This window comes from Diabrotica virgifera, chromosome 10 (assembly GCF_917563875.1).
Source record: "Diabrotica virgifera virgifera chromosome 10, PGI_DIABVI_V3a".
NCBI classification, from domain to species: Eukaryota; Metazoa; Arthropoda; class Insecta; order Coleoptera; family Chrysomelidae; genus Diabrotica; species Diabrotica virgifera.
Window position 1 is genome coordinate 150,147,878 of NC_065452.1, and position 17,435 is coordinate 150,165,312.

The following is a 17,435-nucleotide window of genomic DNA, read 5'->3' on the forward strand; positions in this document are numbered from 1 at the left end:
CAAAAATGTTGTTGCTTAGTAAAAAATTCTTCTAATAATCTATTTAATCTGACTCATTTATATCGGCAATTCAGGCATGTATTATACATTTTAAAGTAGAAGACTTTAAAATGATATTGCCAATATTGATGAGTTGCGTTTCTGGGACAACTTTACTAAAAGATAGTTCATTCGATTACATGAAATCAACCCCAACTCAAGAATATCCGCCACAAAAAATCATAGCATGTGATCTGTCTTTAAAAAGACAACCAAATGCATCGATGGCAGCAAAATTCTCGCGCTAGAGATTCCATAGTAAATCACGAGGGAAAACCAGGAAAAAACCTCGTGGTACTATCCCGACATCGTAAGTATTTGGGATAGTATCACGAGGTTTTTTCCTGGTTTTCCCTCGTGATTTACTATGGAATCTCTAGCGCGAGAATTTTACTGACATCGTTGCATTTGGTAGTCTTTTTAAAGACAGATCACATGCTATGATTTTTTGTGGCGGATATTCTTGAGTTGGGGTTGATTTCATGTAATCGAATGAACTATCTTTTAGTAAAGTCGTCCCAGGAACGCAACTCATAAATATTGGCAATATCATTTTAAAGTCTTCTACTTTAAAATGTATAATACATGCCTGAATTGCCGATATAAATGAGTCAGATTAAATAAATTATTAGAAGAATTTTTTACTAAGTAACAACATTTTTGTTTATTTAGTATTATTTTGTATTTTGACAACGACAGCCGACTTGGGCGTGGAAACGTTAATAAATTCATCTTTTTGGTAAAATTGTGGCTTATTTCCCATCGAAAATACTTGAATATAAAAATGCCACAAGGAAATAGCTTCAGAACAAATAGGCCAGGATAATAAGACAAAAATATACCCTGTTCGTGACACTTCAGCAGCCAGAGTACTGAAGCGTTTTTTCGACAAGTAATACACATAGGAACAAATTGTAACTATTTCCTGCGTAGGATCTGGAGGCCATTTTTATTTATAAACAATTAACTGTCAAAAAATGACATTTTTCCCTTTTTTTTTTCAAATCATGGAAAACAGTGAAACATGATTTTTTTAGTACAAATATCTTTGAGATTATGGAAAAAGCTTTAAAATGACATATTATAAAGTTTGATATACTCATTTATTGTTAATATAATTGCGAAAAAAGGTCGGAATTGCAAAAAAAATATTTTCGCAATAACTGTTGTAAAAATTAGTGTACAGGTTTGAAATTTTTGTCAAATGAGGGTTCTTTAGTGCTTAATATGTGATAAAAATTTCAAAGCGATTCATTTAATTGTTTAAATTTTATTCGAATTGTTTATCTCAGAGACCATTTTTTTGCAATAACATAAGTCAGAAAAAAATGACGTTAGAACCATTCCACAGGTGTCAAATGGAAGAGCATGAGCTATATTTTCAACTTTGTTTAAAGAAAGCGAATAAAAATGCATTTATTAGTAATAAATATTTATGCAAAAGTATCGTAAATCTTTCCTTATAAACTTTTCGAATAACTTTTTCCAAAAAAATTAACTTTTTTAACCTGTTTTAAGTGCACAACTACCAAGTAATGTTATTTATATCATAATTGATAAAAAATTGTAATAAATATATATAATTTCTTATATAACAAAATAAAAAGTTTATAAGGAAAGATTTACGATACTTTTGCATAATTATTTATTACTAATAAATGCATTTTTTATTCGCTTTTTTGTAAACCAAGTTGAAAATATAGCTCATGCTCTTTCATTTGACACCTGTGGAATGGTTCTAACGTCATTTTTTTCGACTTATGTTATTGCAAAAAAAATGCTCTCTGGGAAAAACAATTTGAATAAAATTTAAACAATTGAACGAATCGCTTTGAAATTTTTATTACATATTAAGCACCAAAGAACCCTTATATGACAAAAATTTCAAAGCTGTACACTAATTTTTACAATAGATATTGCGAAATTATTTTTTTTGCAATTCCGACCTTTTTTCGCAATTATATAATAAATGAGTACATCAAACTTTGTAATACGTCATTTTAAAGCTTTTTCCATAATCTCAAAGATATTTGTACTAAAAAAACCATAAGTTTCACTGTTTTCCATTGATTTGAAAAAAAAAGGGAAAATGCCGTTTTTTGACACTTATTGTTTATAAATAAAAATGGCCGCCAGATCCTACGCAGGAAATAGTAACAATTTGCTCCTATAGGTATTACCTGTCGAAAAAACGCTTCAGTACCCTGGCTGCTCGAGTGTCATGGAAAAAACCTTATTACCCTGGACTAAAAATTGTTTGTCTCTGGGAATTACGGCTCATATAACTAAAATCGCGATGGTAAATCACTAATAGGTACCATTAAACGTAAATGTTGCCTCGCCAGAGAAAAGTATGTGTCTTGTCATAAATCAGTTATCTTTCAATTTTCATTGGATCTTCTTATTCGTTAACATGATACAGGTATCGTGTTATCAGTTTCATAAGTTACGAGTTTTCATAAGTTGGTCTTCCATTGTTGGTAATGGGTGGTAAGCCTTCCGTAAGTCCACAAACAGCATTTGTATATCCTTTTTTCCTCTTTTCTTTTCTAGCAGTTATTCTAGTGTACAAAAGTAATGTACACATGATCTACCTGTTATAAAGCCTGTCTGGTTTTCACTTATTTTGACCTTTGTCGTGACCAATGACGGCTCAACCATGAGCCATCTGCACTCAGTAATGGCAAATTAAATTATTTTGATTAAATCCGTACCATTATTTTTGATTATTTTCCCGTCAATAAGTCTAAATAATAAAGGTATTTTAAATATTGATTTTGATAAATATCTACATTCAATGTCTTGCGTGGGCCGCCCTAGATATTTAGAAGGTAAACATTTATCACATCAGTTTACAAAAATAAAGCCAGATCTTATTTATATTCTCTGTTCTCTGTAAAATCGAAGGTAACACACTGAAATGCGTTACAGATCGTACCGCGACGGTAATTTGAGTGTGTACTTGAAATGTTCTATATAGTGAATAATCATTGTAAAATGTTACACATTTGTAATTATATGCAAATGTATTTATTTCTTCATTAGAATTGATTTATCATGAAGTTCGCCGGGCTTGTCCAATCTAATAAAAAGTTGGTCACAATATACGAGGTTTTATCAATAGCTGCCTGGCCCTAATATCGATATAGCGAGATTTTGTAGATTTTTTTTAGATTTGCCAAAAGTCATGGCCGGTTCTAGTGTTTTGAGCGCCCTGGGCATAACAAATTTTGGCGCGTTTTCACACAAGAATGAAGAATATACAAATTTAGTGCAAATTAAAAAATATTGTAAAAAAAACAAAGAAAGCAAAACTACACTATAAAGAACACCATTGCCCTACCAAAGCAGAAAAAAGTATGTATACATGTTGTACAACACCACCAAAGTAATTCCCATACACTGGAACAATACAGTCACAGTCGCGGTACAGTCACAGGGGTCTACCCCAAAATCCCGACAGCCAAAATCCCGACAGCCACAATCCCGACGGCCAAAATCCAGACAGGCCAGAATCCCGACAGGCCAAAAAACCCGACATGTTTGATAAGTTTCTTTATAACATATAATTACATTTATTTATTGTTTTTATCTGTTTTTATTTTGTGTTACTAAACAAAATTACATATTTACCATTTAATATGAACTAATTTTCTAAATAAAATTTCTAACTGGGGTATATGAATTAAATTATTTTTTTGCCAATATATAGTCCAATAATATATGTATAATCAAATCCTGAATTCAAGTTTACTTTCATATAATAGATATTATCATGTCACTTACAACTTACAACCTTCCATTTCAGTAAGTATAGCTTTTATACCGGGTGTCCACTTATATTTTCTCCCATTTTAACTGCCTATAACTTCTAAACGGCTTAAGATAGAAAAATGCGGTTTTCGCTGAAATGTTTTATTTTAGTAAAAGTTTTGTCTGAATGTATTGAATTTTTTATATCAGTTTCAAATGCGAAAAAAAAAGGCGGATTTTTGGAAAAAAACGTTGTTGACTTTTTTTTTAATGGAACACCCAGTATATTTTTTGTAAATTAAAAGAAAGGTTATTCACCTATACAGCGATATAAAGTTTTTCAAAATCGGTTGTCAAATCATTGAGTAATTAATTTTTAAAATGAGCGGTGCAACGTGGATATCACATACCTAAATAACATAACTAAGCCAAATGATATTATGCTATGTGATTTTCACATTGCATCTCTCATTTTAAAAATTATTTGCTCAGTCATTTGACAACCGATTTTAAAAATTTTTATATCGCTGGATAGGTAAATGACCATTTTTTCAAGCTACAAAAAAATATACTGGGTGTTTCAATAAAAAAAAGTCAACAACGTTTTTTTTTTCAAAAATCCGCCATTTTTATTTAAAAGGGATATAAAAAATGGTCATTTACTTAAAACTTGAAAAAAAAACGGTCATTTACCTATCCAACGATATAAATTTTTTTAAAATCGGTTATCAAATGACTGAGCAATTAATTTTTAAAATGAGAGATGCAATGTGGAAATCACATAACATAGTATCAATTTGATTAGTTATGTTATTTAGGTATGTGATATCCACGTTGCACCTCTCATTTTAAGAATTAATTACTCAGTGATTTGACAACCGATTTTGAAAATTTTTATATCGCTGGATAGGTGAATGACCTTTATTTCAATTTACAAAAAAAAATATACTGGGTGTTCCATTAAAAAAAAGTCAAAAACGTTTTTTTCAAAAATCCGCCATTTTTCTTTTCGTATTTGAAAGCGATATAAAAAATTCAATCCCCTCAGACAAAACTTTTACTAAAATAAAACATTTTTGCGAAAACCGCATATTTCTATCTTGAGCCGTTTGGAAGTTATAGGCAGTTAAAATGGGGGAAAATATAAGTGGACACCCGGTATTATAAAATGAAGTGTTTAAATAATTTTTTCTTTTAAAATACATAATAATAAGTACCCATACTTATTAGTAAGTAATACTTTTTCAATTTCAATACTATATAACAGGGGTGGCCAAACTGTGGCTCGCGAGCCACATGTGGCTCTTTGAAGGATTATTTGTGGCTCTCAATAAATGGACCTGATTTACTTTTAATTTTTGTTTTTCAAAATGTCTTAAATTACTGACAACAAATATAAAAGACTAAGTGTAACATCAGGACTTGGACAAGGTGACCCTTTATCACTGTTGCTATTCAATTTGGCCTAAGAATATGTAATAAGTAAAATATCATCTGAGCTGACAGGAGGATTTGCGAATCGAGGATCAAAACTACTGTTGTCATATGCTGATGATATAGGTGCAGTCACTTAATCTACACAAGAGACGTGAGAGAGTTGTTTTCACAACTCGAGGAGAAAACAGGTAGTCTGGGCCTTCAAATAAATGAAGAGAAGACGAAATACATGCTAATAACCAAAAATCCAAGACCAAGGAGTTAGGCAGAACATAACTATTAATGGCCACAATTTGGAATTGGTAAAAAAAGAGTTTAAATATATGGCGGTAATCACACATGACAACTACATCTGAGGCCTATAGAATCAAAACCTGCTATATCCATGTCTTGAAATTTTGTCAGGAGGCTAAAAGAACATTAAAAATGTAAATGTTCCAAAAAGTATCCGGTATTTTTCAATCAAAGGGGCATCAATAAATATCATAAAATGGCACACTAATTTGTAATTTTTCTGCACGCCCCTTACATCTTCAGAAGTTTGTACTTTAGTCTGGATTTAGCAGAACGAAAAATTTAGGATTAAGCAGGTTTTGATTCTGATGGGCTCATCTAAAAAGAGGTCTCAGCAAGGATAGTTGCGTGGAATAGAACATTACACTCCCTACCATCATTATTAAGATCTAAGCAGCTAAAAAGACAATCTAAATTAAGACTGTGTAGCTAATTATTCGCTAAGATAGGATGGTCAGTTCATGTGGTAAATCAGAGGAAGACAGTGTTAAAGACGGTGTTTTTAAAAGACGATGGAAGATAAGTAGGCAGTCCCAGAAAAAGATGGAAGGATGATGAAGAATCGAAGTATCCTGAATTAGCAAAGGCTGCTTGTAGAATTATTTGAATATTTGAAACAATGATGTTAACCATTTTATTTCACTTTAAAATTCGTGAAATCCAAACTGCGAGAGAAAAATTTAATACCTTCTGTTTTTTAGGTTTTAATTTTTTAGATAATTGTTTAATTGTGGCTCTCGAAACATTTCAGATTTTGAAAAATGGCTCGGACTATTAAGGAGCTTGGCCACCCCTGCTCTATAATATGATTTGGTATCGGGATTTTGGCCTGTCAGGATTCTGGCGTGTCGGGATTCTGGCGTGTCCGTGTTTTGGCCGTCGGGATTTTGGCTGTCGGGATTTTGGCTGTCTGGATTTTGGGCGCCACTGCAATCGCAGGCACTGCCCGTCTGATAGCTCTGTCAGCGATCAAGACTGACTTGATCCTGACTGGAATGCACTGTCGGTGGTGTGAATATGACACAGACACAGCCAGTCAGTAGCCTGTTTTCAGTTGATACGTACACCATATTTTAGTCACTTGTTTCGTAGCTTTTTCGTGAATAAAAATTACTCTACGATTTATCGCATTCATTGTACTCTGTTTCTCAGCGAAAATTAAAAACATGATAGGGAACTACGGATATTATGTTCTGTGATAGAAGGAATTATATTCAGGACTATATTTATATTATAAAAATATTTTTGAATATTTCTTAAAATACCAAACAGCTTACAAAATAAATACCTAGGCATTTCAATCAGGCGATACGAAAATTGTAGATTTTAATCCTATGAAAGATATAATTGCCATTTTCGTTATATGGTTCATTTTAGTTCTCTCAGATTAATGCAATAATGGAGTTCATTCATCATCATTTATCATCATCATCACCCTCCAACCAATTTATGTCCACTGCTGGACATAGGTCTCCCCAATTGTTTCCAAACTTCGCGGTTTTGTGCTGATTGTTGCCAGTTTTTACTAATCCGCCTGATATCGTCTGTCCATGGTGTAGGCGGCCTCCTAAAAACTCTCTAAAGACTTGATAATTTTTATCAACCTGAAGGCTCACGTAGACTGACAGTGATATGCGCGGACTGTGTGTATGAAAGGTCGATTTGACTGTGATCTGATTGTCCGTGACTGTTGGTCTGAATCAACTTTAATATCTACAAAACGTAACGTAAATGAAAGTTGTTCCTTATGACTAATGTCAAGTGCAATCTTAAATAATACTAAAAAATTTTGGTTTATGGGTAGGTTCCAAAATATCATCACGAACAGAAGATGCCGATAATGTGGTTTACTCGTTTTGTATTGTTTTACAGCAATAAGTAATATATTTCATTTGATATTATTGGACAACATATTCATGTAAATGCAACATCATATTTAGTAACAAGTTCAACCAACCCCAAGACATTTTCATTATTTTTAGTAAAAAATAAATCATTAAATAGTAGAAAATAGTAAAATAAATAGTAGAAAATCATTGGATGGACGAATGACGAATGACGAAAAGCCAAATTGTGTTTTACTAAATATAGCACAACATTCACTAGTCTTTCTATACTGTTCCAGTGTTCCCATTCTTCAGCAATCGCTGATTGAATATTTTATCAATTACATACTGTAGAAGTTTTTTTTTAATAACACTCACCTTAGCATAGTTGGCGCAAAATATGCCGATCTTGGCTGATCTGAAAAGAAATTAAGTGTAAGTTAAAATTAAATAAATAAGTAAGGAAATAATGTTTATATAGGTATTCCAAGTTTTAATGCAAAAATTCATAGAGTTTGATTGAGTTCATCAAAGACTTGCCGCTGATAGGAATACTCTTTGAGTTAAACCGACACATAAAATATTTCCAGGAAATTTAGAATGTAATATATAATTTTCAGTTTATAAAAAAGATAATATGAAAGATGTTACTAATTACTATTATTGTCGTCCAACAACTGGTCCATCTGTGTTTACTAAAATATTTGGATATTGTTATCTAGCTAGATTAAATTCATATTTATGTAAATATATAATATTATGACAGAATATTAACATTATTTCATCATTTTAAGCATAAAAATTCAACAAATACTGCAATTCATTCATTTTATAACACATAATAGCACGATCGATAGAAAGTTTTGCCAAAATAAAAAAAATAAATCAAGGAAAAAAATTTGAGAACAGGTAGATTAAAGAAATTAAATATCTATTATTAAATAAAAGAAAGTTTACATTCCTAAGGTATTTCCATTTTGCAAAAATTTTCCAAAATTGAGATATATTTTTTCATATATTCGCCTGTATTTGGTAAAATAATGAAAAAAAATTTTTTTAGAAAACAATTATCGGCATGACGGCCTTAAAAAATTGACTAAAAATGTTTTTATAGTTTCTGAGATATACCTAGTTCTTTTTTAAACTTCTACCTGGTTGCGCGCCAGGTATAAGTTTAAATTATTCAAAAATATAAAAACCTCAAATGTTATGTGAATGTGAATCAATGTGAACCGAATTGAAAAAATATATAATTAAAAAAATATTTAAAAGGTATATAAAATGAAAATAAATAAATATTTTTCGCAATAAAAATTTAAAAATGTTTAAGCAGCCTCTACTGAGTACATACATTTTTTAATTTTAATAATATGTATGATATTTAATTAAGATTAAATTATCTTTTTCAAATAATATATAATTTTATTTATTTTAACAATCCAGAAAGTATTTAAATAAAGGGTTGTAATAAAATAAATATAAGAAAAGGTGTAATGAATTATCATTTATTTATCAAAAATTAAATAATTTGTACTTAAATCATTAGTCAATTAATCATTCTTCTTCTTTATCTGATATAAAATTAGCTAATTTAAAAATGTGTCATTTTTCGCGCGCATTCAATAGGTAACCCAAATGAGTAGTAACAAAAAGGACTATATATACAGGGTGTCCAGAAACTCTACCGACAAACGAAGACAGGAGATTCCTCAGATAATTTAACCCAATTCACCTAGTCTGAAAATGCTTCCTAAGGGAGCTAGAGCTCTTTGAAGATGGCGTCATGTAATTAGTTTTTCTTAAATACCAAAATTGGTATACATATTTACTTTCCAGAAATGAATCGATTACATCCATTGCGAATTTCTAGTACAACTCATAGGCGTCCGTTTTGGGTAGGGCAACGGTTATTTTATCGCCTAACTTTTTTGTCTTTAATTTTTAAGCATTTTTAACTCTGAATTATTTAATTGTGAGTTATTCTAGTACTAAAAGGTACTCTTAGTTTAAGTCGATGGGATACACCGTTTGCTAGAAAAATCGATTTGAAAATTTTTCGTTCCTTGAATTAAAAAAAAAAAGATACAAAAAAAACTATTTAGAAAGATGAAAACTTGTACATTTATTTATATTCCAGAGATTAATCGATTTCATTAATGGCGAATTTCTATTACCGGTCATAGGTGTCCGTTTTGGGTAGGTCAACAGTTATTTTATAGCATACCTTTATTGTCTTTAATTTTTAAGTATTTTTGACACTAGATTATTCAATTATGAGATATTCGAGTACTAAAAGTTACTCTTGCTTTAAGTTGGTAAAATACATCGGTTTTTTTTTAATTTTTTTAACTTTTTTTTTCAAATTCCCAAAACTAAAAACTTTCAAATCGATTTTTCTAGAAAACGGTGTATCCTATCGACTTAAAGTAAGAGTACCTTTTAGTACTAGAATACCTCACAATTTAATAATCCAGTATCAAAAATGCTTAAAAGTTGAAGACAAAAAAGTTATACGATAAAATAACCGTTGCCCTACCCAAAACGTACGCCTATGACCGGTACTAGAAATTCGCAATGGATGGAATCGATTCATTTCAGGAAAGTAAATAATTATACCAATTTTCGTTTTTCTAAATAGAAGCGTTCTGGAGGTATTTAAGAAAAACTAATTACATGGCGCCATCTTCAAAGAGCTCTAGCTCCCTTAGGAAGCATTTTCGGACTAGGTGAATTGGGTTAAATTGTCATAAAATTATCTGAGGAATCTCCTCTCTTCGTTTGTCGGTAGAGTTTCTGGACACCCTGTATATATCTCAGAAACTCGATCCATTTTGTAAAGTTTTGATATGGATCAATACCCTATTGCCCCTAAAGGGATCGTTTGATCTCAATTGCCAAGGGCTCAGTCAAATGGTAAATATTATGGCGACTACTATCATATTAAAATCTTATATGGAGTTATTGTGGTGTGGACATCTCAAGTATTATATTTTAATTTTGATGAAATATACCTAACACGAATATCGTTCCCACATCTTTAAACGTGAGTGGGCGATTGAATTAAATGAGATTTGGATTATTGGAAATGTCGATCTAATATCGATGAAAATATCAACAAGTCTTAAGGACGAATGCTTCTTTGGCATTTCTTTTTATTGTCTGTCTCTTAAAATAATGACCTTGGAATATGAACACGTTCTCGTTCTAAATAAATTTAAAGGTGCAATACTGATGGAATTATTAATTGAGTGGTTTAAAATGACTTTACAAAATATTGGTTTATAAATGTAGAATAAATAATATAGTTTTCTCTACAAAATGAGCAAGAAAAAATAGTTTGGCGTTACTAGATTGCTGTATTACCAATTTGGAATACCGTTGAAACAAAACACGGGATTATACATACATACAGAGTGGGCCACAGAAAACAGTCCACCTCGATATTTGGCAGTATTTATTAGATTTTAAGAAAATTACGAAACAGGTCGATTTTTGATCTAAGGGGGACACATTTTTACGGTACATACATCTGTTATTTGTCAACCCCCTCCCTTCCATTTCCCCCACCCCTTATTTTTAGATAGGGAATAGGGGTGGTGTGCTAGCTCATTTGAAAGGTTATTCAATTCTCCATTCAGTAATATTAACATTGAAATAATTATGTATGCAGGTGTCTAAGAAAAATTATTTTGAATTAAATTAATTCACACAAAAAGAAGAATGTATGCAATTTATTTAACTCAAAATACATTCTACTGCTGACAGAAAACATAAAAAAATGTTTATTTCATAAATGGTGTCTAGACACCAGGGTGTTGAAATCAGTTAGGGTTTGGAAAAACAGTACATTTACATATGCTAGCGTGCGTAGACACCAGGGTGTTGAAATCAGTTAGGGTTTGGAAAAATAGTACATTTACAAATAACTAACAGATTTGGACACCAGAGTGTTGAAACCAGCTAGCTTTTTTAGTGGCTATACATGCATAGATGCTAACGGCTATTGACATTGATTTTATACAGTATGGTGCAAATGTCTGTTGAAATTCATTATTTCGGAAGCCAGCGACTTTAAAAATTCTGAAACAGGTCGATTTTTAATTTTAAATGACGTTTTGACATATATATCAAACTAGTGACGTCATCCATCTGGGAGTATGACGTAATCGATAATTTTTTTAGATAAGAATAGGGGTCGCGTGCTAGCCCAATTGAATGGTTATTCAGTTCTCTATTCAGTAATATAAATATTAACATAATTATTTATACAGGGTGTCTAAGAAATTTTTTTTTGAATTAAATTAAATGACACAAAAAGAAGAATGTATGTAATTTATTTAATTCAAAATACACTCTACTGCTGTCAGAAAACAGAAAAAAAAGTTTTTTGATAAATAAACATTACTTTTCGCTTAATTTTGATCTTCAAGCTGCCACCCATCTGTCTCTTGGCAGTTTGAACATTTAATTTAAGTGCAAAGCAATGTTTATTTACGAAATAAACATTTTTTTCTGTTTTCTGACAGCAATAGAATGTATTTTGAATTAAATAAATTACATATAATATATTATTCTTCTTTTTGTGTAAATTAATTTAATTCAAAATAATTTTTCTAGGAAACCCTGTATAAATAATTATGTCAGTGTTTATATTACTGAATAGAAAATTGAATAGCCTTTCATATGAGCTGGCACAAGACCCTTATCCATATTAAAAAAAATCATCGATTGCGTCATCACTCCCAGATGGACGACGTCACTAGTATGATATATATATATATATTATATATATATATCAAAAAGTCATAATTTAAAATTAAAAATGGACCTGTTTCAGGATTTTTTCTTAAAGTCGGTGGTTTCCGGAATAATGAATTTATTCCAGACATTTGCACTATACTGTATAAAATCAGTGTCAATAGCCGTTAGCATCTATTCATGTATAACCACTAAAAAAGCTAGATGGTTTCAACACTCTGGTGTCCAAATCTGTTAGTATTTGTAAATGTACTGTTTTTCCAAACCCTTACTGATTTCAACACCGTGGTGTCTACACATGCTAGCATCTTTAAATATGCCTCCCGGACTTACCCCTCGTTTTAAAACATAACGGCATGATTTTTCGAGAATGTATCCCTTCAATCTAATCTCATTTTGACAATTTCCATTGACATCTTCAAGCTTGTCATGTTATATAATCCCAAAAGCCTTTTCACAATCGTTAGCCATTAACAACACTACAATAAGAGCTAGAACGTACTGAATAAAGCCTCACGTGTACCAAAACAGTTTCTGAAATAAAATTGTTACTCCAGGGAAATAAGGGATTTTTGGGTACTATATACCTAATACATAAAAAATATAAAAATGCCCGTCACAGTTCGGAGGCATATTATAATAGTTATTAACAAATAGTAAGGGTCAAAAATTGCAGTTTTTTCCCTAAATCGATATAAAAGTGATTTAATATATTATTTACATACACTAATTATCTTTTAGTAAATGGGCAAAGGTTGGTCCAATTATTATGTTGCTTCGTAAATTGCAAAATAAGGCTAAAATTTCGAAAATCAAAAATTTGCTATAATTTTTGCAAAAATGAACCTAGGCTTTTGATTGCATAAAACGTTGAGTCAAGTAATCCTTATAATGCACAAAAAATTTCAAGACGATTCGGCAATTAATTTAAATGTTATTCAATTTATCCTATAGGGTATAGAGGTTTGTTTGTTAACCTAGTTCTTGAGGCAGTCATCAGAAAAATCGATGTAACCGGCCATATACATAATCAACACCAAGACAGTATAAATTACTGCATATGCAGACGATGTAGCATCATTAGTAGGAAAAACCTACGACTAATGGAAGCGATCCAAAGCACGTTACAAAGAAATTGATCCTGGAGAACGAAAAGGGGATTTAAAATAAATGAAGCAAAAACGAAGTACATGATCGTCAAAAGAACACCTGACAATGAAAGTTATCGATGAATTCCAACTCAGGACATTCGAGAGAAAATGTGCAGAGACAAGACGATGCACAAACAACAAAGGAAATATTACAATGGAAGCCGATAAGAAGGCGAAAAAAAGGAACTCAAAAAACGAGATGGTTGGATGACGTGGAAGACGACCTGAAAACCATGAACATAAGACAATGGAGAAGAAGGGCATAAGTGACATCTGAATGGAAGGACATAGCCAGACAAGCAAAGACCCATCCAGAGTTATGATGCCAAAAGAAGAGAGCTTTGTTTTGCAATGTTATTGCTCACAAAATAATAATGACACAGCTATTCTGCGGGTACCACATGAAAGAAGAGGAATTGTATTTTCAATATATTTAAAAAAATATCAATAAAAGTAATACTGTCGTAAATTAAATGAAGAAATACGAAAAACAAATTGGAAAAATGAGGAGGATATAGAAATATTATGGAATATTTTTAAGGAGCTGGTGTATGCAACTGGGAGTAAAGTATGTGGTGTGACGAAAGGAAGATATCTGAAAGGTACAGCTTGGTGGAATAATAACATAAAATTGGAAGTTTCGAAGAAGAAAAAATTGTGGAAAAAGTATATAAATACTAAAAGTGAAGGTAATTATCAAGAATATAAGGAACAGAGAATAATGGTTAAAAATAAAATTAAAGAAGCTAAGAATCGTCAATGGGAAGAATTTGGAAATAAAATGGAAAGTGATAGTAAGGGTAACGCGAAGTTGCTCTATAGGACCCTAAAAAACCTAAGACAAAAGAAATCAAACGGAGTAACAGGTTTAGAGGACAAAGATGGTAACATATTATTAAAAAAATGAAGAGATTACCGAAAGATGGCGAGAACATTTTATGGAATTATTAATGGGAGACACCAACGAAATAGAAAATGACAGGGAGGAGTACAATTTAAATGAACAAGATAATGATGACATAACATACGAAGAATATAGGGAAGAAATTTTAAAACTAAAAAATGGCAAGGCTGCAGGACACGATAATATTAAGGCTGAGCTAATTAAATATATGGAAGGAGAAGGATTACAGTTACTATGGAAAATCATAAGGAGCTGCTGGCATACCGGATGCATACCTAGAGACTGGACTCTTGCCACTATTCTACCATTACACAAAAAAGGTGATAAACATAAGTGTTCTAACTACAGGGGAATATCATTGTTGGTAGTTGCTAGTAAAATCTACGAAATAATACTAGAGAAAAAGCTGCGAGAAAATATCGAGGCCACACTGGATGACAGCCAATGCGGCTTTAGGCCAGGGCGAGGTACAACCGATCTCATATTCACGGTGAGACAGTTATCAGAAAAAGCCCTACAACATAACAGTAAGTTGTTTCTATGTTTTGTGGACTTGGAAAAAGCATTTGATCGGGCGCCACGTAACAAGATCTGGGAAATATTAAACCGTAGAAATGTGAAACCGAAGTTAATCCAAGCAATAAAGAGTATATATAAATGTACACGTAATAATGTAAGAACGAAAAATCGCTCATCTCTAGAATTCTACACAAGGACAGGTGTAAGACAAGGTGGTGTTCTGAGTCCTTTGTTATTCATCACTCTAATGGACGAAATTGCAAAAGAATGCAGGGGTAAGGTAAAAAGAACTAGGGTAGGGGTGTATAAACTTCAACAAGTTCACGTGTCAGAGTTGATATATGCCGATGACCTGGTAATTGTGGCAAAATCAGAAAAAGACTTGCAAGTGAATGTAAATGTTTGGAATGAAGCCTTTAAGAAATTTGGGATGAAAATAAATATTGAAAAAACAGAAGCTTTAGTAATATCGAAAACTCAAGAAAATATAAATGTAAAGCTGAATAATGAGACCATTACACAAGTAGAGGACTTCAAGTATTTAGGATCAACAATGAATGGACAAGGAAATATAGAACCAGAAATAAACAGCAGGGTAATGAGTGCAACAAAATTGTACTATGCGCTAAATAAAAGTTTTATTAGGAAGAAAGAAGTAAGCCTGAAAACAAAAATGAAAGTGTTCCAAACTGTATACGAGCCGGTGCTACTCTACGGTAGTGAAACGTGGACAATGAATGACAACATCCGTAGTAAAATTCAAGCATGCGAAATGCGATATTTACGTGCGGTATCCGGGGTGACCAGACGTGATCGTATAAGAAATGAAGACATACGTGAAAGGTGCGGTATTGGAAGGACCTTAGACAGACTTGAAACGAAACAGTTATCGTGGTTCAGACATATGACGAGAATGGGTGAAGGTAGAACTGTAAAGAGGGTATGGAAAGCGGCATCCGACAACAAACGAAGAAGAGGCAGGCCAGCAAGAACGTGGAACGCAGATATTGGAAATAGCTTGCGTAAAAAGGAATATTGGGTGGAGAGAAGCAGAAAGACTAGCTACTGACCGAAAGGCATGGAGACGTCTGATTTCTCCACTTACCTCGACACCGTAAGGTACAAGAGGACGGCTTAAGTAAAAAAAAATCAATAAAAGTAATTTTTACTATCGCAAAAATATTTTATTAAAATAGAGTCATTTTTAGCTCAGTAATAATTTGAATAACTTGTTATTGACTGTCGATTATAGTCTAAGATACGATATAAGGTCGATTTGCACCGATCTGTTTAATGGATAAAAATTATTGGATATGTAATTTATGTTGGCCAAATTATTAGATATGTTGCCCGATCTAATCTTGTTCTAACTATAATTAATTAATAATTAAAAATGACATTTTTTTATAAATTAAAAAAAATTCGACCCGGGCAGATATTATTTCAGATTTTTTAGGTCATTCTAAACAAAAAAAGTCTTCTGTAATTTTTCTCTAGAGTTGATCGTTTTCTAGTTATAAACAATTTAAAATTAAAAAAGAACAAAAGGTGACGATTTTCAAGGCTCAAAGCATAATTATAAAATATCATTTTTGAAATTACGAAGTATGTACCTAAATTCAAGTTCAAACTTTATTCTATCATTGTTTTTTAGTTGTTACTGCCCGTCTCCCCATAAGAAATCTTAATCATTAACGATTAAAAAAATATGTTTAGAATAACACATGGCTAAAATTCTTATCGAGACCCGATTGAAAAAGGTTTGAACTTGAATTTATATACTTGATGATTACAAAAATGAGATTTTTTACTTGTGTTTTTGAGCCTTGAAAATTGTCATCTTTCGTACTTTTTTCAGTTTTAAATTGTTTATAACTCGAAAACGATCAACTTTAAAGAAAAATTACAAAATACCTTTCTTATTTCGAATCAACCAAAAAATCTGAAATACTATCTGCCCGAGTCGATTTTTTTTTAATTCATAAAAAAATGTAATTTTTTAATTATTAATTAATTCTAGTTAGAACAAGATTAGATCGGACAACCCTTGATTTTTGTAATTGTTAACATGCCAGGTTACATATCCAATCGACCTTATATCGGATCCTCTACTATTAATCTAATTTGATATTTGAAAAACTGGTATTTTTACCAGAATTTTCAAAAAAAAATCACCTAGATCAATCAGGGTCAAAGTTGGCCTTGACCTAAACATTCATTATTTTTTATACCTTCGATCTGTGACGGGCGTTTTTGTATTTATAATGTATTAGGTATAATGTACCCTAAAAACCCATTTGCAACCTGGCTGGGTCAGTTTCCCGACAAAACACTACTTATTTTCCTGGACTATGTACGCCTTCCATTTTCCATTTTCTAGTCACATTTCAGGTAAATGGTTTAAATTGAAACATCTAACTGAACTAGATCGTGGTGACAGATATATTTTAGGATTTATAAATTATAGACAATAATAAGGCGATGCAGCATTTGTATCGATTTATTTTATAACTAGCTAATCAATCAAGGTTAATGGAATGAAACTGAGGAATATTGTGGTTTATTTTCAGGAATATCGCGAGTAGTCAATAATTTCACGTCGACAAATTGGAACGGTGCGATGTGCTTTATATAATATGTCCTAAATAATTCAGTATTTATACGTTGATATTAATAATGTGTTATTATAATGCATAACTTGTGATGAAAGTTACAGCCACTTTATACAGGGTGTTTCATTGGGAAACGGAAATA

General features: G+C 31.6%; 1 protein-coding gene across 1 annotated transcript in view; it reads right to left on the reverse strand.

The window, feature by feature from the left end:
* The window catches only part of LOC114332483 (solute carrier organic anion transporter family member 5A1-like), a 233,732-nt gene that overhangs the window by 184,319 nt on the left and 31,978 nt on the right, over positions 1-17,435 (reverse strand). The window contains exon 2 of the mRNA XM_028282280.2: positions 7,728-7,767. The gene's annotated coding sequence lies outside the window, so the exon portion shown is untranslated. The remainder of the gene's footprint in view (positions 1-7,727; positions 7,768-17,435) is intronic.